This window comes from Heptranchias perlo, chromosome 20 (genome assembly GCF_035084215.1).
Source record: "Heptranchias perlo isolate sHepPer1 chromosome 20, sHepPer1.hap1, whole genome shotgun sequence".
Lineage (NCBI taxonomy): Eukaryota > Metazoa > Chordata > Chondrichthyes > Hexanchiformes > Hexanchidae > Heptranchias > Heptranchias perlo.
Genome location: NC_090344.1, coordinates 5,980,383 through 6,003,580, shown reverse-complemented (window position 1 = coordinate 6,003,580; position 23,198 = coordinate 5,980,383). Strand labels below are relative to the sequence as shown.

Below are 23,198 nucleotides of genomic sequence, written 5' to 3'. Positions count from 1 at the left end.
CACGGATTCAATTCTTGTAATTTACTTTATTTATTTCGGGTTTTTGTAACTTTTAAAATCGAAGCTTTAAGAAAAAAAACACAGACAAATTCACGGGGACAGTCCTTTGAATTACATCCATTGTAACTTTACCCCTTGGCCGGAGAAACACGTCTTTCTTTTTATTTATCTTTGTCCGGTTTGCAGAAAACGCTTAACTCGCGGCCTGTTCCCATTAATGATCATCAGCAGCAACAGAAAGACAGAGCGGCTCTGACCGCCGCGAGATGTGGAAAAGGCATCAGTTCAGGACAAATGCATCAAATCAAATAGTCACCCGGCACCGAGAGTGAGAAAACCAAGAGAAAAAGGCAGAAGGCAACAGAGAAATAAAAGCCAAATACAGACGATAGAAATATTTCTATTCCTTGATGCCTCTGTATTCCATCACCCTCCTGTTCATTCCGAAATTCATATAAAAACATCGCACCCATAGATACACAGCGACAGTTCATATACAAACATAACTCTCATATATACACACCCACAGTTCAGAAATAAACAACGCACTCATGTATGCACTCCCGCAGATCATATATAAATATTGCACTCATACATGCACTCCCATTGTTCATATATAAACATCGCACTCATATATACACACCGAAAGTTCATATATAAACATCGCACTCATATATACACACCCACAGTTCATACATAAACATCGCACTCATATATACACACCGAAAGTTCATATATAAACATCGCACTCATATATACACACCCACAGTTCATATATAAACATCACACTCATATATACACACCCACAGTTCATATATAAACAGAACACTCATATATACACACCCACAGTTCATATGTGAACATCGCACTCATATATACACACCCACAGTTCACAGAAAACATCGCACTCATATATACACACCCACAGTTCATATATAAACATCTCATTCATATATACACACCCACAGTTCATATATAAACATCGCACTCATATATACACACCCACAGTTCATATATAAACATCGCACTCATATATACACACCCACAGTTCATATATAAACATCGCACTCATATATACACACCCACAGTTCATATATAAACATCGCACTCATATATACACACCCACAGTCCATATATAAACATCGCACTCACATATACACACCCACAGTTCATATATAAACATCGCACTCATATACAGACACCCACAGTTCATATATAAACATCGCACTCATATATACACACCCACAGTTCATGTGTGAACAGCGAATTCATATATTGACTCCCACACTTTATAAAACAACAGCGCACTCTTACTACACACGCACTTAATATCTACCCAAAGCCCTTTTTATAGTTCTCATTAAAATCTGAACACTGAAAGTTTAACTGTTTTCCAGATACTGTCCGAACTGTTCTGTATTTTCAGCGATAAATTTGCTGAAGTACGGCAAAGGGAGCGCGATATCGGTCCTGGTGGTGAAAGCTGCTTCGACGGAGGAGTCGGTGTCTCGGAACAGGCCGGGATTGGAACGTTCTTGTGTCACACGAAGTGTCTGAAAGGCGCGAATACACATGAAGATCATCAGCGCGGTGCCGACACCTGGTGCTGCAATGTTAGCGGCACCGAGAATGAAAAAACCAAGAGAAAAAAGCAGAAGGTATGAGAGAAATCAAAGCCAAATATGGACGCCATAAATATTTCCCATCCTTGATGCCTCTCGATTCCATCACCAATTCTTCAGTGGCTGGTATAAAATGTTACTGTAATTAAATGCGAGAATCGAAGCAAGGAAGGAGAAACTAAATAACCAAAAACTGCCGAAACTCGGGATTGAACCAAGGACCTTTAGATTTTCAGTCTAACGCTCTCCCAACTGAGCTTTTTCGGCCCCTTGTCAAAAGTTTACTTTATGTCATTGTCTTGGAAGAAAATATAACCCCAGGAGGTATTTCCTCTCCTGTTCATTCCGCAATTCATAAAAAAAATCGCACTCATATACACACACCCACAGTTCATATATAAACATCACACTCATATATACACACCCACAGTTCATATATAAACATCGCACTCATATATACACACCCACAGCTCATATAAAAAGATCGCAATCATATATCCACACCCACAGTTCATATAAATATCACACTCATCGATGCACTCACACAGTTTATAAAACCACAACGCATTCATACATCCACACTCAGTTTATTGGAGGGAGATCGGTACCGACTGCCGATAGAGCTCTCGGATGCGACAGGCGGAAGCAACAGCAACCGAACAAACTCTGGATCTCATCCTTAACACAGACCGGTAGATCCACCTGTGAAGTTACACCGTACTTTGATAGCAAGGACGGTAACGGGTTCTGAGAAGGCCTCAGGGCGTCTAATAGCTTTGGTGTGGCGATCGATTTGGGCAATGGGATCTCAGAGAGGGGAAGGGAGAGTCAGATGGCATCAGAGAGTGTAATGGGGCTCGGAGAGGGTAAAGGACAGTCAGAGGGTATCAGAGAGTGTAATGGGGCTCAGAGAGGGTAAGGGACAGTCAGAGGGTATCAGAGAGTGTAATGGGGCTCAGAGATGGTAAGGGACAGTCAGAGGGTATCAGAGAGTGCAATGGGGCTCAGAGAGGGTAAGGGACAGTCAGAGGGCATCAGAGAGAGTAATGGGGCTCAGAGAGGGTAAGGGACAGTCAGAGGGTATCAGAGAGTGTAATGGGGCTCAGAGAGGGTAAGGGACAGTCAGAGGGTATCAGAGAGAGTAATGGGGCTCAGAGAGGGTAAGGGACAGTCAGAGGGTATCAGAGAGTGTAATGGGGCTCAGAGAGGGTAAGGGACAGTCAGAGGGCATCAGAGAGAGTAATGGGGCTCAGAGAGGGTAAGGGACAGTCAGAGGGTATCAGAGAGTGTAATGGGGCTCAGAGAGGGTAAGGGACAGTCAGAGGGTATCAGAGAGTGTAATGGGGCTCAGAGAGGGTAAGGGACAGTCAGAGGGTATCAGAGAGTGTAATGGGGCTCAGAGATGGTAAGGGACAGTGAGAGGGTATCAGAGAGTGTAATGGGGCTCAGAGATGGTAAGGGACAGTCAGAGGGCATCAGAGAGTGCAGTGGGGCTCAGAGAGGGTAAGGGACAGTCAGAGGGTATCAGAGAGTATATTGAGATCTCACAGAGGGGAAGGACTGACAGAGGGTATCGGAGAGTGTAAGGACGCTCAGGGCGTATCAGTGGGTGCGGGGCACTCAGCGGGTATCAGAGAGTGTAAAGGGCGCTGACAAATTTCAAAGAAGATAATGGACTCTCTGAGGGTATCAGAGAAGATGAGAAGCTCAGGGAGAATCAAAGAGGGTCAGGTGGGCTCAGGAGGTATCAGATAGGCGAATGGATCCAGAGATGGCATCCTCTTAATATTATAAACATCGCACTCATGCATACACTCCCATTGTTCATATATAAACATCGCACCTATGTATGCACTCCGGCAGATCATATATAAATATCGCACTCATATATGAACTCCGATTGTTAATATATAAACATCACGCTCATATATACACACCCACAGTTCATATATAAACATCGCACTCATATATACATACCCACAGTTCATATATAAACATCGCACTCATATATACATACCCACAGTTCATATACAAACATCGCACTCATATATACACACCCACAGTTCATATGTGAACATCGCACTCATATATACACACCCACAGTTCATGTGTGAACATCGAATTCATATATAGACTCCCACACTTTATAAAACAACAGCGCACTCTTACTACACACGCACTTAATATCTACCCAAAGCCCTGTTTATAGTTCTCATTAAAATCTGAACACTGAAAGTTTAACTGCTTTCCAGATACTGTCCGTCCTGTTATTTATTTTCAGCGATAAATTTGCTGAAGTACGGCAAAGGGAGCGCGATATCGGTCCTGGCGGTGAAAGCTGCTTCGACGGAGGAGTCGGTGTCCTGGAACAGGCCGGGATTGGAACGTTCTTGTGTCACACGAAGTGTCTGAAAGGCGCGAATACACATGAAGATCATCAGCGCGGTGCCGACACCTGGTGCTGCAATGTTAGCGGCACCGAGAGTGAAAAAACCAAGAGAAAAAGGCAGAAGGTATGAGAGAAATCAAAGCCAAATATAGACGCCATAAATATTTCCCATCATTGATGCCACTCGATTACATCCCCAATCCTTCAGTGGCTGGTATCAAATGTTACTGTAAATAAATGCGAGAATCGAAGCAAGGAAGAAGAAACTAAATAACCAAATACAGCCGAAACTCGGGATTGAAACAAGGACCTTTAAATCATCAGTCTAACGATCTCCCCACTGAGCTATTTCGGCCCTGTGCAGCAGTTTACTTTATGTCATTGTCTTGGAAGAAAATATAACCCCAGGAGGCTTTTCGCCTCCTGTTCATTCCGCAATTCATATAAAAAATCTCACTCATATATACACACCCACAGCTCATATATAAAGATCGCACTCATATATACACACCCACAGTTCATATATAAAGATCGCACTCATATATACACACCCACAGTTCATATAAATATCACACTCATCGATACACACCCACAGTTTATAAAACCACAACGCATTCATACATCCACATCCAGTTCATTGAAGGGAGATCGGTACCGACTGCCAATAGAGCTCTCGGATGGGACAGGCGGAAGCAACAGCAACCGAACAAACTCTGGATCTCATCCTTAACACAGACCGGTGGATCCACCTGTGAAGTTACACCGTACTTTGATAGCAATGACGGTAACGGGTTTTGAGACGGCATCAGGACGTCTAATGTCTTCTTAGTGACGATCCATTTGGGCAAGGGGATCGCAGAGAGGGGAAGGGACAGCCAGAGGGCATCAGAGAGAGTAATGGGGGTCAGAGAGGGTAAGGGACAGTCAGAGGGTATCAGAGAGTATATTGAGATCTCACAGAGCTGAAGGACTGCCAGAGGGTTTCAAAGAGTGTAAGTACGCTCAGTGCGTATCAGTGGGTGAGGGGCACTCAGCGGGTATCAGAGAGTGTAAAGGACAAATTTCAAAGAGGATAATGGACTCTCTGAGCGTATCAGAGAAAATATGGAACTCAGGGAGAATCAAAGAGGGCAAGGTGGGCTCAGGAGCTATCATATCGGCGAATGGATCCAGAGTTGGAATCCTCTTAATATTATAAACATCGCACTCATGTATACACACCCACAGTTCATATAAAAACATCACACTCATATATACACACCCACAGTTCATATAAAAACATCGCACTCATATATACACACCCACAGTTCATATATAAACATCGCACTCATATATACACACCCACAGTTCATATAAAAACATCGCACTCATATATACACACCCACAGTTCATATATAAAGATCGCACTCATATATACACACCCACAGTTCATATAAAAACATCGCACTCATATATACACACCCACAGTTCATATATAAAGATCGCACTCATATATACACACCCACAGTTCATATAAAAACATCGCACTCATATATACACACCCACAGTTCATATATAAAGATCGCACTCATATATACACACCCACAGTTCATATATAAAGATCGCACTCATATATACACACCCACAGTTCATATAAAAACATCGCACTCATATATACACACCCACAGTTCATATAAAAACATCGCACTCATATATACACACCCACAGTTCATATATAAAGATCGCACTCATATATACACACCCACAGTTCATATAAAAACATCGCACTCATATATACACACCCACAGTTCATATAAAAATATCGCACTCATATATACACACCCACAGTTCATATAAAAACATCACACTCATATATACACACCCACAGTTCATATTTGAATATCACACTCATATGTACAAATCCACAGTTCATACAAATATCACACTCATAGATACACTCACACTTTTTATAAAACAACAACGCATTCATATATCCACACCCAGTATATTGGAGGGAGATCGGTACCGACTGCCGATAGAGCTCTCGGATGGGACAGGCGGAATCAACAGCAACCGAACAAACTCTGGATCTCATCCTTAACACAGACCGGTGGATCCACCTGTGAACTTACACCGTACTTTGATAGCAGGGACCGTAACGTGTTCTGAGAAGGCATCAGGACGTCTAATGGCTTCTGAGTGGTGATCGATTTGAGCAATGGGATCTCAGAGAGGGGAAGGGACAGTCAGAGGGCATCAGAGAGTGCAGTGGGGCTCAGAGAGGGTGAGGGACGGTCAGAGGATATCAGAGAGTATATTGAGATCTCACAGAGGGGAAGGACTGCCAGAGGGTATCAGAGAGTGTAAGGACGCTCAGGGCGTTTCAGTGGGTGAGGGGCACTCAGCGGGTATCAGAGAGTGTAAAGGGCGCTGACAAGGTTCAAATAGGATAATGGACTCTCTGAGGATATCAGAGAAGATGAGGAGCTCAGGGAGAATCAAAGAGGGTAAGGTGGGCTCAGGAGGTATCAGATAGGCCAATGGATCCAGAGTTGGCATCCTCTAAAAATTATAAACATCGCACTCATATATACACTCCCATTGTTCATATATAAACATCGCACTCATATATACACACCCACAGTTCATATATAAACATCACACTCATATATACACACCCAGAGTTCATATATAAACATCACACTCATATATGCACACTCACAGTTCATATATGAACATCGCACTCATTTCACACTCCCAGTGTTCTTTTATAAACATCACACTCATATATACACACCCAAAGTTCATATATAAATATCGCACTCATATATACACACCCACAGATCATGTATAAATATCACACTCATATATACACCCCCACAGTTCATTTGTGATCATCGCACTCATATATGGACTCCCACACTTTATAAAACAACAGCGCACTCTTATTGTCACCTACTTAATATCTACTCAAAGTCATGTTTCTCGTCCTTACCAAAGACTGAACACTGAAAGTTTAACTGTTTTCCAGATACTGTCCGTCCTGTTTTGTATTTTCAGCATTAAATTTGCTGAAGTCTGGCAAAGGGGGCACGACATTGGTCGTGGTGGTGAATGCTGCTTCTGACGGATGTCTCGGTGCCCAGGAGCTGGCGGGGAATGGAAAGCTCTCGTATCAAACGAAGTGTCTGATCTGCCCGTATACACATGGAGGTGATCAGTGCGGTGCCTGCACCTCGTGCTGCAGTGTTAGTGTGTCTGACATCAGCTTGAAAGGCGGCTTGTTACAAACACGTTGTGGTCACAGTTTCTGTTTGCACATAACTGAACCTCAGTCTTTCAAAATGAAATGTTTTCTTTGCTGCTTCACAATAAACAATATCTTATTGTAAAATTTCGCTCATTGGTTCCTCAGTGTCAGAGGGACAGTTGTCTAAAACCCCTCATTTATTTCATTGTTCATTCAGAATTAGCCCACGGATTGACACAGAGAGATAAACACAGCGAGAGACACAGAGTATCGGTAAACACAGCGAGAGACACAGAGTATCGGTAAACACAGCGAGAGACACAGCGTATCGGTAAACACAGCGAAATGGACAAGAGAAATAGAAAAATACAAACTGCCTCAAACGCTAACAGACAGTGATAGGTCGATATCAGGAAGATGAGGTGGGGTCGTTGCAGCTTAATGAAGTCTCCTTAATTTGCAAAAGCTGGGCAAATTGCCTTTTTTGTCACAAGAGGTCCTAGATTCGATTGCCAGCGGCGTCTTTTTGTTCTATCTGATATTTACCTCATTTGTGAATTAAACAACAGAGTGACGCAGAGCGGTATTTGTATTAATTCCGGAGCCAACAAGGAAAGGACTGCTGAATTGTTCGTTCTTTGGACAGACGGAGCTCTCATTGAAGCAGCAAGCATTTGAGCTTGACAAATCATAGAATCGTTCGAGGAGGGAAGGAGGCCATTCGGGCCATCGAGTCTGTGCCGTCTCTTTGTAAGAGCTTGGGACTTGGTGAGAGTTAGGATACGGGCAGAAGAGTTTTGGATGAGCTCAGTTTTATGGAGGGTGCAAGATGGGAGGCGAGCCACGAGACCATTAGAATAGTCCAGTAATAAGCTTGTCAGCAAAATTGAAGCCAATGGAACAAATAGGGGCAGTGGCAGCAATTTTTTTCCCTTCTACTATTTATCCAATTCCCTTTTGAGAGTCACGATTGAATCTGTTTCCACCACCCTTTCAGGCAGCGCATTCCAGATCAGAACATCTCGCTGCTTATTTTTTTTCCTCGTGTCGCCTTTGATTCTTTTGCCAATCCCCTTATATCTGTGTCCTCTGGTTCCCGATCCTTCCGCCAATGGGAACAGTTTCTCTCAATTTACATTATCTAAACCCGTCATGATTTTGAACACTTCCAATCAAATCTCCTCTCAACTTTTTCTGTTCGAAGGAGAAAAATCCGAGCTTCTCCAGTATATCCACGTAACTGAAGTCCCTCATCCCTGAACCATTTCTACACCCTATTTTCTGCATCTGTTCTACCCCCTCTCTAAGGCCTTCATATCCTTCCTAAACTGTGGTGCCCAGAACTGGACACAATGCTCCAGTTGTGGCCGAACCAGTGTTTTATATCGGTTTAACATAACTTCCTTGCTTTTGTACTCTATGCTTCTATTTATAAAGCCCCGGATCCCGTATACTTTTTAACCGCTTTCTCAATCTGACCTGCCACCTTCAAAGATTTATGCACAAATACCACCAGGTCTCTCTGTTCCTGCACCCCCTTTAGAATTGTACCATTTAGTTCATTTTGCCTCTCCTCGTTCTTCATTCCAAAATGTATCATTTCGCACTTCTCTGCATTAAATTTCATCTGCTTTGTGTCCGTCCATTCCACCAGACTGTCGATGTCATCTAGGAGTCTATTACTATCCTCCTTACTGTTTACTGCGCTTCTAAGTTTTGTGTTATCTGCAAACTTTGAAATTGTGCCCTGTACACCCAAGTCCAATTCATTAATATATATCAAAAAAGCAGCCATCCTAGTACCGACCCCTGGGGAACACCACTGTCTACCTCCCTGCAGTACAAAAAACAACCGTTTCCCACGACACTCTGTTTCCCGTCAGTTAGCCAATTCGCATCCATGCTGCCACTGCCCCTATTTGTTCCACACCACATCCCTTAAATATTGTTAACTGTTTCTACATAAAACTGGAGAGGATGTAAATCGAAAGTCACTGAAAAAAAGCTCATTAATGTATCAAACTTAATTTTGATATTGTTGCACAAACACTGAACATCCCATCAGTAAAACAATGTCCCGATCTAAAATCAATCGGCAGGACCCTGAGTCACAGCGAAAATGCTGTGATTTCAACCTGGTTCAAAACATGCAGCTCACTGATTTGGTGTCAGACGCGACTGTTCTTGCACCAGGACCATTGCAAGCGGCTGAAGCCGGATCCATTGGAGGCCGATCGGTGCAGACTGACGCCGCGGCTCTCGGAATGTGAGAAGCGGAAGCAGGAGCAGCCTGAACGCCTCCACAGCATTGTATAACTGACTCTGTGGCGCAATGGATAGCGTGTTGGACTTCTACATAATGATTGGAGGAGATATTCAAAGGTTGTGGGTTCGAGTCCCACCAGAGTTGAATTTTAGTTTCGGGAGCTGGGAAGTGCAATTTTGCAGCAAAACCGCAACAGGATCATTCATGTCTGTCAAGGGCGCGAAACTGCCCCCCAACACTTCATCTTACCCGAATTCATGATTCTTAATCCCAATCTGAGCTGGATTGGCGGAACACTCTCAAGGAGGAGGCTCATCCTCTGCTCAGACCGAAAGTCAATCTGCTGGACTTCCGGCTCTGTCAGACTGTATGTTCCTTCAGACAGGTTTCTAACTGGACACATGCATCCGGCTGCCGTGCGAGCATTGGTGCTTGAGGGGTAGAATTCTTGTTTGCAGTAATTCTATTCCTGTAAAACTACTGCTGCAGTGCAGGATGGAAAGCATCCTGGCTGAACGGTCGAAGGCGCTGGTTTAAAGCTCCAGTTAAATCCCACGATTTGTGGATGGAACAAAATCATAGTTTGCTTCTCCAAAACCGCAGGCTCCCTCCTCTGCACAAGTAATACTAAACATTGCAACAGAGAAGTCCGGAGGAACCACATGGCAATTCAAATAAGTAGATGCATTTTAGAACACACCAATTGTACCTTCAACTCCGGTCGAAATGTTTATAAGCAAAATGATTGTTTGACTTAGCTGAGACTCGAATTAACAATCTCGCCATTTCCCGATCATTTACTGTCATATAAGGACCGCGCACTGACTGATTGCGCCGCTCGAGTCCGGTCACTCTGATCACCTGTCCCACTTTGCTGGAAAGAATCTTAAGGTGAGAGACGCTTACCTGTGGAAACGTGTCCTGTCCCTGTGATGAAACTAATATCTGCACTTCCACTTTCAGCTTCTTTCACATCCTCTGCTCCATTGCACCACAATCGGGTTTTCTGTGAACAGGTCAAAATTAACATTACCAAAAATTCTATCAGTAGTAGGATTTGAACCCAGCGCTGACACAGCGATTGGGATTTATTGTCTGAAAGAAGTGAGCTTCCTTCGCACAACGCCTTGCCATTCTTTCACTTTTTGTTTTATGCCCAAATCAATAAATTGGAGCTAATTGACCGCATTTACGCCGTGATGGGATTGTTCTCCTTCGAGCAGAGAAGGTTCAGAGGAGATTTGAGAGAAGCGCTCAAAGGCATGAAGGGTTTCGATAAAGTTAAAAAAGAGAAACTGTTCCCATTGGCGGAAGTGTCGAGAACCAGAGGACACAGATTTGAGGTGATTGGCAAATGAACCAAAGGCGACATGAGGAAAATCTTTTTTACGCAGCGAATGGTTCTGATCTGGAATGCGCTGCCTGAAAGGGTGGTGGAAGCAGATTCAATCGTGGCTTTCAAAAAGGAATTTGATAAATACCTGAAGGGGAAAATGCAGGGCCACGGGGAAAGGGACGAATGGGATTGCTCTTACAAAAGGCAGGTATGGAATTGATGGGTTCAATGACCTCCTTCTGTGGTGTGTTCATTCTCTGATAAATATAATTTTACATACATTGAACAGACCATCCCAAAAAGACTGCCCCGCCAGAAAACAAAGCGACACTGAAACGTTGCGAAAATGTGATGATCCAGCCGTGACTCGAACACGCATCCTTCTGATCTGGAGTCAGACGCGCTACAGTTGCGCCACGAGGTCCAAAGCAAGTTCATGTAGCCGGATCCATAGGAAGGAGATCGATACCGACCGCCACAGTGACTCGAAGAGGCGGAAGCAGCAGCAGCAACAGCGCAGGAGCCCCGCTCTCCAATCCAGCCGTTACCTGCGGAGAGCTGCCAGTCCCGGCCAGAGCCCTGTCTGGGAGCCGCCTGCTATTCTTTCTTTACAGAACGGGACCGATCCAGTTTCAGCTCACACACAAGCTCAGGAATCCCACTCCTGACAGATTCACTTAGAAAAACCTTATTTAGATTCAGTGAATTGGGATTTAATTCAATCCCCATCCGGCCTCCGCTCTGTCAGTTCAGGACTTCATTTAAACCGACACTTGGAGCTCTGTTTTTCAGGGTGCCGGCTGTTTAAGCATTTCTCAGTCCCACTACAAACATTATTTGCTGCTAACTACTGCTTAATACAAAGTGCCCAGGAACTAGGGAATTTCTCCCGGGTACTGAGTTCGAGTTAAGGAACAATAGAGGTGCGATCACACTACTGGGTGTATTCTATTGGCCACCAACCAGTGGGAAGGAAAAGAGGAGCACATTTGAATGGGAAATTACAGAGAGGTGCAAAAGCCATAGAGTATTAATAACCGGGGATTTCAAATATCCTCATGGAGACAGAGATAACAATAATACAAGGCACAACGAAGGGGAAGAATTTTTGAAATGTGTTCAGGATAACATTCTCGACCAGTACGTTTCTGGCCCACTGAGGAAGGAGGCATTGCTGGACTTGGTTCAAAGGAATGAGGCGGGCCAAGTGGAGCAAGTGTTAGTGGGGGAGCATTGAGGGTGCAGCGATCAGTTTCATAAGGATTAGAATAGCTATGGAAATGGACTCTCTCCACTCTAAAGTAAAAATACTCAATTGGAGGAGGGTCAATTTCAATGGGATGAGAACAGGTCTGGCCCCGGTAAATTGGAATCAAAGATTGTCAGGCAAAACTAAAATTGGACAGTGGGCGGCTTTTAAAAAGATGATTCGGGTAGAGAGAAGGTACATTCCAAAGAGGTAGAAAGGTAGGGCAACTAAAGTAAGAGCTCCCTGGGCAATAAGAGAGATAGAGAGTAAGATGAAGCGGGAAAAAGTGGCTTATGACAGGTGTCAGGTTGATAAAACATGTGCCAACCAGGGAGAATATAAAAAGTTCAGAGGGGAAGTGAAAAAGGAAATAAGAGGGACAAAGAGAGAGCATAAGAATAGCGGAAAACATAACAGGGAATCAGAAAGTCTTCTACAGACATGTTAACAGTAAACGAGTAGTAAGAGGAGGGATGGGGACGATTAGGGACCATAAAGGAGATCTACTCATAGAGGCAGTGGGCATGGCAGAGGTACTAAATGAATACTGTGCATTGTTCTTTACCAAGGAAGAAGATGCTGCCAGATTCTCCATGAAGGAAGATATAATTAAGATACTGGATGGGCTAAAAATGAGAAAGAAGAGGTACTGGAAAGCCTTGCTGTACTTAAAATAGATAAGTCATCTAGTCCAGATGGGATGCACCCGAGGATGCTGAGGGAATAAAAGGGGGAAATTGCAGAGGTACTGGCCATAATCTTCCAAACATCCTGAGATATGGGGATGATGCCAGAGGACAAGAGAATTGCAAATGTTACAACCTTGTTCAAAAAAAGTGTGTCAAGATAAACCCATCAACTTTCGGCCAGTCAATTTAACCTCGGTGATGGGGAAAGTTTGGGAAATGATAACCCGGGACAGAATTAACAGTCACTTGGACGAGTGTGGATTGATTAGGGAATGCCAGCACGGATTTGTTGAAGGCAAATCGTGTTTAACCAACTTGATAGAGTTGTTTGATGAGGTAACAGAGAGGGTAGATGAGGTCAATGCAGTTGACGTGGTGTATATGGACTTTCAAAAAGCGTTTGATAAAGTGACACGTGGTAGGCTTGCTGTTAAGATTGCAGCCCATGGAATAAAGGGGGCAATAGCAACATGGATGCAGCACTGGCAAAATGACAGGAAACAGAGAGTTGTGGTGAGTGGTTGTTTTTCGGACTGGAGGGAGGTGGACAATGTTGTTCCATAGGGGTCGGTTCTGGGACCACTACTTTTCTTGATATATATTAATGACTTGGACTTGGGAGTAAAGGGTACAATATCAAAATTTGCAGATGACACAAAACTTGGAAGGGTAGAGAACAGTAAGGTGGATAGATTTGAAGAGGATATGGACACGCCGGTGGCATGGACGGACACGTGGCAGATGAAGTTTAACACTGAAAAATGCGAGGTGATGCATTTCGGTGGGAAAAACGAGGAGAGGCAATATAAACTAGAGGGCACAATTCTAAAAGGGTTAGAGGAACAGAGCGATCTGGGGGTATATGTGCACAAATCGTTGAAAGTAGCAGGGCAGGTTGAGAAAGAGGTTTATAAAGCAGACGGGGTCCTGGGCTTTATAAGGAGGGGCATAGAGTATAAAAACAAGGAAGTCATGATGAACCTTTATAAAATACTATTTCGGCCACAAATGAAGTATTGTGTCCAGTTCTGGGCAGTGCACTTTTGGAAGGATATGAAGGCCTTGAGAGGGTGCAGAGGAGATTTACCAGAATGATTCCAGGGATGAGGTACTTAAATTACATGGATAGACTGAAGAAGCTGGGATTGTTCACCTTGGAACTGAGAAGGCTGAGAGTAGATTTGATAGAGATATTCAAAATCATGAAGGGCCTAGTCGGAGTAGATAGAGTGAAACTGTTCCCATTGGCGGAAGGGACATGAACCAAAGGGCATAGATTTAAGGTGATTGGCAAAAGAACCAAAGGTGATATAAGTAAAAATTCTTTGGCAAGCGAGTGGTAGGAATCTTTGATTTTTGTGCTTTGCATGTGATGAAATTTCATCATTTTACAGGCTGTATGTTAAGAGTGGGATTAAAAGTTCAGTGTTTATGACGCCAGGAATCCGGTGCAGCCGTTGTTAAATTGATCAAAGCAGGCAATTGTCACCATATATCACAAGAACGCCCTAACTGTTTATGCGATCAAGATGAAAGTAACGCAACGAGGGACATCTGATACAACACGAAAGGCATCGGGCTAGGACAAAAATCCCCACCGTTTTGCTTTTCTAACATAAAGCGTGCGCCATTTATTCTCTGAACATAGAAACAGTCTGGTCTCGCTCACTCCAGAAATCTCCATGTCACAGCGAATTCGCCTTTCGGGACCTTGTCTGTCAAGGTGAATTGTGATTTCCGTGAAGCCAATGTTCCATTCCTTTATAACTTTCATTTGCCTGCTATGCGATCACAAGGTTATTTTTAGTCCACAGTGTAAAAGGTGGAATATTAGCCCTGCTCAGCCGGCAATGATCACGGTATGTTTTCTTGCAGACAAAACACACATTGAAACCCTGGAATTTTGAGGCGATGAATCCTCAGGAAAAATAAAATGAGGGCTCGAATCAATCTAACCAACAGCACCATCGAGACAAGTGAAGAGGTCACCTGCTAAACCAACAATTCACTGAGCTAAACCTTGAGGCTGCAGCGACCAATATAACAGCTCTCCACTGTCAGTTTACTTTTCCAAAATGAATGGTTGAAGCTTGCAGGAGTGAAAATCCAACGAGCCGGTCTTCACTCTTAAACCAGCAACTATGAAGTTAAGAGAAACGTGCCAGATAAATACTCGATTTCAGCGCGGTGACACTGGGCCAGGGAAAAGCTCAGTTAACACGATCGCCGAGTGGCGAGAGGGTGGATTTGGAACTGCTGAGCGATCGCACTGCGCATTTTCCTGATCTGCTTGAAGCACCAATCCATTCAATTCATCACTTACAGCGACAATTCGATTCTCGGTTTCTTTTCCCTGAACTTGACGAGATCTTCAAAATTGAAAGCGACCGAAATCAAAGCTAACCTCGTCACCGACATGCTCACAGATACAAAGCGGCTAGTCCTTGCTTCAGTGAGAAAAAAGCCCACAGCGATTTCAAGGTGGAAGGCAATTGCAAACAAAGCTCGTTCAATGAAAGTGTAGGTCATTGAGGTGCCTTCAAAGTCCTGATTGTTTGAACTGAACTTCTTCCGAAAGCGCTTGAGATTCAGGTAGAGTGATTTGGGGACGTCTTTTCCCTCCTTACAAAAGTTTGAACCGCACGTCAAGATCAAAAGTCGAGGGCTAAATTTGGGCTTCTCCGGGGTATGAACCTCGAATCAAGAATTATACCCCGACCTAATCGAGCCCAGAAATAAATCAAGGGGATTCAATCTAAGTAAAATAATGGTATTGGAGAAAATAATTCGATTAAAGATAGACAAATCTCCAGGACCTGATGTTTACCATCCCAGGGGATTAAAAGGAGTAGGTGAGGAAATTGTACATGCTTCAGTCATGATCGTTCAAAACTCTCTTGTTTCTGGAATTGTTCCATGGATTGAAAAATTGCCAATGTCATTCCATTATTTAGGAATGGGAGGAGAGATAAAGTAGGAAATTATCGACCTATTCGTCTGTCATCTGCTGTGGGGCAGTTACCAGTATCTGTTATTTGGGAAGAGTGACTGAGCACTTGGATAAATATGAATTGATCAGAGAAGCCAGCATGGATTTGTAAAGTGTAAGTCAAGTCCAACAAAACGAGTTGAACTTCTTGAAGATGAAATAACGTGGTAGATAATGGATTGTCTATCGGTGTTCTATGTATATTGACTTCCAGAGGCATTCGATAAGGTACCACATAAGTGACTGTTAACAGAAATGAGAGCACATGGACAATAAAGCAACCTATTGACACGGGTAGTGAGTTGGTTAGGAGGTAGGAGACAGAGAGTAGGGATAATGGATCTGTGCTCAAATTGACAGGCTGTGATTAGTGGTGTCCCCCAGGGATCTGTACCAAGGCATCAGCTTTTTACCATGTTTATAAATGAGGCAAATGAAGAAATAGAGAGCCATATATCCAAGTTTGTCGACGACACCAAGTTAGGTGACATGGTGAGTAGTGTAGATGGGAGCATAAAGTTGCAAAGCGAAACTGACAGATGAAGTGAGTTGGTAAAACTGTGGCAGATGGAGCTTACATAGAATTACATAGAATGTACATCAAAGAAACAAACAATTCGGCCCAACTAGACTATGCCGGTGTTTATGCTGCAGACGAGCCTCCTCCAACCCCTTTTCGTCCAACCCTTTGAGCAAACCCTAATATTCCTTTCTCCTCCATGTGTTTATCTCTCTTCCCCGTAACTGCATCCATGCTTTTCGCCTTAACTTCTCCTTGCAGTAGCGAGTTGCACATTCAAGCGAGCCTCTTTGTAAATATGGTTCTCTTGAATGCCATATTGGATTAATTTGTGACTATCTTATGTTTATGGCACCAATTTTGGACTCCGCCACACAAAATTGCAAACGCCTTACCTACGTCTGACCTATCAAACCCTTGCATAATCTTAAAGTCCTATTTCCGGTCACCCTCAGCCTTCTATTTTCAATGGAAAAGAGCCGAAGACTGTTCAAACTTTCAATATGGGGAAGTGTGAGGTCATCCACTTTGGACCAAAGCAAGATAGATGAGAATATTTTCCAACTGGTGAGAAGCTAGGAACTGTGGAGGAGGAAAGATGTTTACGGGTCCAAGTACAGAAATCATGAAAAGTCAGTGGACAGTTGCAAAAAAATAATTAAAAATGCGAATGGAACATTGGTCTTTATCTTAAGGGAGCTGGAATTCAAAGGGGTGGAAGTTATGTTACAGTTATATAAACTCTGTTGTGACCACATTTCGCATACTGCATTCAGTTCTCTGCACCACACCTCAGGGAGGATATATTGGCCTTGGAGGGGGTGCAGCGCAGATTCACCAGAATTATACCGGGGCTAAAATGGTTAAATTTTGCGGACAAGTTGCATAGAAAAGGTTTGTATTTCCTTGTGTATAGAAGATTAAGTGTTGATGTATTTCAGTTGTTGAAGGTGATTAAATGAGCCAATGGTGTGTGTGTGTGAGCTGTGAGGCAGCTTGAAATACCAATGCTCTTCACCACTGGAGACTGAGTCTTTCAACAGACAGGGATTTTCACTCGTGCAAGTTTCATCCACATTTTCTACTCTTCATTTCTTCGACCTGCTTGTTGCGCCTTTTCGTTCAATTCAGGACTTACAGCAAAAACTCGATTCTGCGGTCAATCTTCGGGTCACATGGTGAGATTTCAAATAATTGAAATCGACCCTTATCACCCCCAATATCGTCACCCACACGTTTGACGAATGCAAAGCGGCTTCTATCGCGGTTTGGCTGCAAAACTCGTTCAAATATACTGTCGGTAATTGTGGGTCTTTCAAGTCATGACACGAACATAACAGTTCGCACTGCCGTTTTCCGGAAGACGCTTCAGATTCATGTGGAATGATTACGGTCTGGCGGTTAAATCCGTTATCTCTTTACCAAAAATACGAAAAGTCCCGCCTTTGAACCGGGGACTTTTAGTATTGTTGATAACCGAGACCAAACTGGTTTGTCCTGTATTTTACATTACTTTCCAGATATTACAGATAAGCAGAGCACTTGAGCTGTCACAGCTGTGACTTTGACTTTTCTCCCTCTCCTCTGGATCTCCCCGGCAACTGCCACTAACCACAATCTTCTGTCACACTTCTCCATCAGAAAGTTCCGAGTCTCGGTTTCCAAATGAAATAACGCCCATCTCTTCAATCAACGACATCCCAGGGAGAGTTCCTTACTTTCAGCTCCCAATTTCCCCAAATCCTCAAAGTAGCATGAAAATAATTGTCCTTAAGTTAATAATAATAATATCATTAAAAGTTCTTATCGTCTGGGGCTTTGCTTCAGATTCCACGGCTTTTAAAGGTCACTGCGGATGTTTAACGAAGCGCCACTTGGTTGGAGGCTTCTGTGTGGGAAAGATCACGAAGCGACAATTGAGAGACGGAGGATGAAGCTGTTTGATGGGAGCGCTGGTGACACAGACCGTGCGCGGCTCCAGTGGCGCAATCGGTCAGCGCGCGTTACTTCCACAATAATTATACGCTGGAGAAATGCTTCTTCATGTCCCCATGTGGGCACTGAGGCTCCTCTGGCCGACCGTCTTGCAATAGCAGGTGCGAGTTTATTTGTTTTCAGAGGAGAGGGGGAAATTGGCGACAGCTGAAATGGTAAAGCGGCCGGCACGAGATCATTGAATCCAAAGAACCAAAAACACAATTCTTCTTTCCGTGAAGCAGGTATTAATCGGTTTGAAGTGTCGTGTAGGGAAAATACGTGAGGCAAACTTACTGCCTGGTGTCACCGTGTATCGGGTGAAATTATTCAGCTTTCAATTGTTGATCGGCTGAAAGGTCGAGAGGCATTTTCCAGCTCCCGTGTGGAACAAGTTTAGCTTTTGAGCCATTGGGTAAAGTGTTTTTGTTTAATTGCTGCTAACGAATGACAAGACATTTTGTACAACCAAGAAGAACTGCAAAATCACGATTTCGCTGCCCATGTTTCTTACATCATGTTCAACAGAAACAAGGATTCTCCTCAACACGTTGCTGAAATTTTTTTCAAAGGGATACTCCCCCTAATTCGGCATCGACAGGGATAATTCAGAGACCCACCATATATCTGTGTGATGGAAACCCATCTAATAGCGAGCCTGGATAACTCAGTCGGTGAAGCATCAGACTTTTAAAACAGGTAGTGATCTGAGGGTCCAGGGTTCAAGTCCCTATTCAGGCTAAAAAATTTAAAACAGCTGGCAAGTTCTGCTTTTCCAGCAGACCAACATCAGCGAAAGGAGCAAGAGTTGGCCATCCAGTCCCTCGCGCCTGCTCCGCCATTTGATAACGTCGTCGCTAATCTTCGACCTCAACTCCACTTTCCCGACCTGTCCCCACATCCCTTGAGTGCCTTCGTGTCCAAAAATCGACCGAACTCAGTTTTGAATCGATTTAATGGCTCAGCATCCACAGCCCTCTGGGGTCGAGAATTCCAATGGCTCACAACCCTCTCAGTGAAGAAATTTCTGTACTCAATGGCCGGCCCCTTATGTTGAGATTATAACCATTAGTTCTATACTCTCCAGTCAGGGGAAACAGCGTCCCAGCATCTACCCTGTCAAGCCCTCCAAGAATTTTACATGTTTCAATGAGATCACCTCATTTATTGTAAACTGCAGAGAATGTCGGCCCACTCTACTCAATCTCCCCTCACAGGACAACCCTCCCATCCCAGGAATCAATCTAGTGACCCTTTGTTGCACCCACTCTAAGGCAAGTGTATTGTTCCACAGATCAAAACTGTACACAGTGCACCAGATGTGGTCTCACCAAACCCTATATAATTGCAGCAAAACTTCCTTATCTTTGGAATCCAACCACCTCGCAATAAAGACCAACATACCATTTGCTTTCCGAATTGCTTGCTGCACCTGCATGTTAACTTTCTGTGATCCGTGTACAAGGACACACAAATCCCTATGAATACCAACATTTCGTAGTCTCTCATCTTTTAAAAGATATTCTGCTTTTCTATTCTTCCTACCAAAGTGAATAATCTCACATTTCCCCACTTTATACTTTATTTGCCAACTTCTACCCCACTCATTTAACCTGTCTGTATCACTTTGCATCCTTTTTGCGTCCTCCTCACGGCTTACCTTCCCACCTAGTTTTGTATCGTCAGCAAACTTGGATACATTATACTCGGTCCCCTCATCTAGGTCATTGTAAATAGCTGAGGTCCGAGCACTGATCTTCACGACACCCCACTAGTTGCAACCTGCCAACCCGAAAATTACCTGTTTATTCCTACTTTCCGTTTTCTGTACGTCAACAAATCCCCAATCCATCCTAACAGATTACCCACAATCCCATGAGCCCTCATCATGTTTAACAACCTTTGTGTGGCAACTTGTCGAATGCCTTTTGAAAATCCAAATGTTCGACATCCACTGGTTCTCCCTTATCGACCCTGCTATCGACATCCTCGAAACTTTGAATAGAGTTTTGAAATACGATTTCCCTTTCATAAAACCGTGTCGCATGTGCCTAACCAGATTATGATTTTCTAAGTGCCCTGTTAACAAGTCCCTAGTAATAGATTCTCGCAATTTCCCTGCTACTATTGTCAGGATAAATGGGCTGTAGTTCCCTGTTTTCTCGCTGCCTCCTTTCTTGAATAGCGGAGTTACATTTGGTATCTTCCAATCCATGGGGATGTTTCAAGAATCATGGGAACTCTGGAAGATAAAACCAATGCATCCACTTTCTCTGCAGCCACCTCTTTTAAAACCATAGGATGTAGGCTATCAGGTCCAATGAATTTGTCAGCTTTTTTTCCCATTAATTTCGACAGTACTTTTTCTTGACTAATCTTAATTGCTTTCGGTTCCTCACTCTTATTAGAACCTTGGTTCCCCAATAATTCTGGTATGATTTTTGTGTCTTCTCCTGTGAAGACAGACACAAAATACTTGTTTAACGTCTCTGCCGTTTCCTTATTCTCCATTTTTAATTCTCCTGTCTTTGACTCCAAGGGACCCATGTTTATTTTCGCTAATCTCTTCCTTTTTGCGTACTTGCAGAAGCTCTTACAATCCATTTTTATATTTCTTGCTGATTTACCCTCATTCTATTTTCTCGCATTTTTGCAATTCCTAGGTCATCCTTTGCTGATTTCTAAAAACCCTCCTAATCCTCAGGCTTACTACTCTTTTTGGTAACATTGTAAGCCTCTTTTAACCTAATTCTATCATTAATTTCTCCAGTTAACCAAGGTTGGTCCACTTTTCCGGTTGAGTTTTTAATCCTCAAGCGAATGTTATTTTGTTGAAGAATTATGAATTATTTCTTTAAATGTTCGCCATTGCTTATCTACCATCATATTTTTAATCTAATTTCCCAAACTACCTCAGCCAACTCACCCCTCATAACTACCTTATAGGTTTTGTTTAAATTTAAGACCCTAGTTTCGGACTCAACGACATCACTATCAAACTCAATATGAAATTCTATCATATTATGATCATTCTTCCCCAGAGGATCATTTACTATAAGATTACTAATTAACCCTGTGTCATTTTACAATACTAGATCTAAAATAGACTGTTCCCTTGTTGGTTCTTCGACATATTGATCTAGAAAACTGTTTCGACTGCATTGAATGAACATAAAACAGTTTATCTTGTGTGGCTACAGAATGATCCCCGGACTTGAAGGGTTAAGTTACGAGGAGAGATTACACAAATTGGGGTTGTATTCTTTAGAGTTTAGAAGGTTAAGGGGTGATCTGAACGAAGTTTGTAAGACATTAAGGGGAACAGATAGGGTGGATAGAGAGAAACTATTTCGGTTGGTTGACGATTCTAGGAGTAGGGGGCACAGTCTAAAAATTAGAGCCAGACCTTTCCGGAGTGAGATTGGAAAACATTTCGACACAAAAAGGGTGGTAGACGTTTGGAACTCTCTTCCGCAAACGGCAATTGATACTAGCTCAATTGCTAAATTTCAATGTGAGATAGATAGCTTTTTGGCAACCAAAGGCATTAAGGGATATGGGCCAAAGGCAGGTATATGGAGCTCGATCACAGATCAGCCATGATCTGATCAAATGACGGAGCAGGCACGATGGGCTGAATGGCCTACTCCTGTTCCGACGTTCCTATGTTCCTACAACTAGACATTGCTGTACATCGGATTAGAAAACGTGAATGGATGGACCTGTCGGATGTGGGTGTCAGCGAATTCTGCATTGTTTGCACCCCTCTGTTATCAGCGGCTCGTTGATCTTGGGCTCTGATTCTCACTTTGGGGATTTGCTGATTGACAAGTGAGAGAACCCGTACGAGCCCTGCGGTGTTCCCATTTTTAGTGCAAAATCACTAATTGGCTTCTCATGTCTTGTCAGCGGTGTAGTCGGCAGGATTGACTTAATTCCAGTGCATGGAGGAGGACAGAATGCAAAGGTTCTGTCGACGACAACACAAATAGAGAAAAGAAAATGTCTCACGATGGTGTTCAGATTGAAGCTGAATGTAAATGTATCCCAATTAACTTGACATCATGAATGGAAAATGGAAATGGTCCACCATTGGCCGGTAAAGGAACGCGGATATCCCGCATGACAGGCGAGATTTTTACCCCAGAAACAGAAATGCCCGCACGGGAGTCGGCTGCATGTGTCCAGCTGGAAACCTGTCTCAAGAACATACAGTCTCATAGATCTCCTGTGAAAACTTTCCTCATTCTGATCTGAAGCCGTGTAGGCTTCGTCGTTTGCAGCTGCGATGACCCAAAGATTAAGGCATTGGAACTCGCAATGTGATTTTCCTCCCCAGCTTCGACGCAACACACGTGGAGAAAGGAAAATATTTCAGAATGGTGAGCAGATTGAAGCTGCGTGCAAATAGATCCCAATTCACGCGATCTTATGAATGGAGAATGAAAATAATCCTGAATTGAGCGGGAATTGAAGCCCGACCTCACCACGGAACAGAGGAGGATTTCCATCACAAAAACAGCAATGCCCGCGCGTTAACAAGCTCCAACAATCAAGTTGGAAACCTGTCGGAGAGAAATTCGTATCACAGATCGCTTGTGATAAACCCACGCATTCTGATTTTCAGCCGTGCACCACAGACCTTTGTGGCTGCGATGGCCCAGTGGTTAAGGCGTTGGACTCGAAATCGAATGGGGTTTTCCTGCGCAGGTTCGAATCCTGCTCGCAGCGCGACTTCTAAAAGTTATGTTCACTGCACAAATAAATATGAACTGGAGTTGACGAACCGCATTCCCTCTCTCAGAGAGATGCTTCAGCACGGCACATGCTTTGAATTGGGACCCCAATGGTCTCTTGCAAAATTGCAAGACACGTGAAGGAATCTCTCCCAAGCTCCATCTGAAATTCTGCCCGTTCGCAGAACTTGACATTTAT

At 43.5% G+C, this 23,198-nt stretch overlaps 4 non-coding genes across 4 annotated transcripts; 2 read left to right on the top strand and 2 right to left on the bottom strand.

The window, feature by feature from the left end:
- Positions 1-1,816: 1,816 nt before the first annotated feature.
- On the bottom strand, positions 1,817-1,889 carry trnaf-gaa (transfer RNA phenylalanine (anticodon GAA)). The gene has a single exon. It is a non-coding gene; the product is annotated as a tRNA-Phe (tRNA).
- A 2,404-nt stretch (positions 1,890-4,293) lies between these two features.
- Positions 4,294-4,366, bottom strand: trnai-gau (transfer RNA isoleucine (anticodon GAU)). The gene has a single exon. It is a non-coding gene; the product is annotated as a tRNA-Ile (tRNA).
- Positions 4,367-9,558: 5,192 nt separating this feature from the next.
- Positions 9,559-9,650, top strand: trnar-ucu (transfer RNA arginine (anticodon UCU)). The gene is given in 2 exon segments: positions 9,559-9,595; positions 9,615-9,650. It is a non-coding gene; the product is annotated as a tRNA-Arg (tRNA).
- A 13,262-nt stretch (positions 9,651-22,912) lies between these two features.
- trnas-cga (transfer RNA serine (anticodon CGA)) lies at positions 22,913-22,994 on the top strand. Its single transcript has one exon. It is a non-coding gene; the product is annotated as a tRNA-Ser (tRNA).
- The last annotated feature ends 204 nt before the right edge of the window (positions 22,995-23,198 follow it).